The 926-nt window shown below is 34.8% G+C and overlaps 1 protein-coding gene across 1 annotated transcript in view; it reads left to right on the forward strand.

Moving 5' to 3' along the window:
* LOC119633043 (polyglutamine-repeat protein pqn-41) overlaps positions 1-926 on the forward strand; it is a 14959-nt gene that overhangs the window by 1981 nt on the left and 12052 nt on the right. The window lies entirely within an intron of this gene.

Below are 926 nucleotides of genomic sequence, written 5' to 3' on the forward strand. Positions count from 1 at the left end.
CCATTTGATAAAATGTGACGTGTTTCGTGAATCGATATATTCATAGCTTCGAGATTTTTGTTGATATCCTGAAGCAAAAGAGTTTGCTTTGCTCCATTACTTTGGGTCGTATTGCCAAGCGAAGAAGAGAAATACTTAACAGCAATATTTCCTCAGGACATGGAAATTCGCGTAAATGTTGTCTTTTTTTTTGAATATTTTGGATAGTCTTTTTTTTTTTTTTCTTTTTTTTGTAGGCATATTCGCGATGAGTCTATAATTTACTTAAGCGCTTACTCATCTTCAACGTTTCCAAAGGTATTTAGTTCGCTTTTATAGTTGAATAGCCATCACAATTTTGGGCGGGAAGGGAAAGTCATCTTCGCTGCTCATATCGCGAGCAGTATTGCACTTCCGAGATACATATTAGGGAGCAATTTTAGACAATAGTCGTTTAGTCTTCCTTTCGTACACAATAGCTGCAATAGTGTCCTTACAATTTGTGTGATTTCATTGATTTCGACCAATCGGGGTATACTCCTTTTGTTTGTTTTTGTTTTTTCCTAAAGCAAAAGTGAAGATATCGATTTAAATAATATTGAATTTTTTTTTTTGCGTCGAGGTTGGTATTAAAAATGGGCCAAATTGGTCAGAGCAGAGAAGCCCGCCGTGGAGGGTAAAAATGAACGCAAGTCCGTTTCTTTTAACAAAAATTTGTGAATTTTTCCTCGTTATTCGGAAATTATGAAGAATGCAGGCTCATAATTTCCACATCTAATCTTTACGTGCGAAAATCGAAAAAAATTGACCATGACCACATGACTGACCACAAACTTACAAAATGATTAAATTTTTCTTTTGTCCAATTTTTCGAGCTTTCACATCTATTTCTCATAAGGCGGGCAAATAAGTCAGCTATTTTATACAGTTCTGAAATGAAGATATAT

Source organism: Glossina fuscipes, unplaced genomic scaffold, assembly GCF_014805625.2.
Source record: "Glossina fuscipes isolate IAEA_lab_2018 unplaced genomic scaffold, Yale_Gfus_2 0, whole genome shotgun sequence".
NCBI classification, from domain to species: domain Eukaryota; kingdom Metazoa; phylum Arthropoda; class Insecta; order Diptera; family Glossinidae; genus Glossina; species Glossina fuscipes.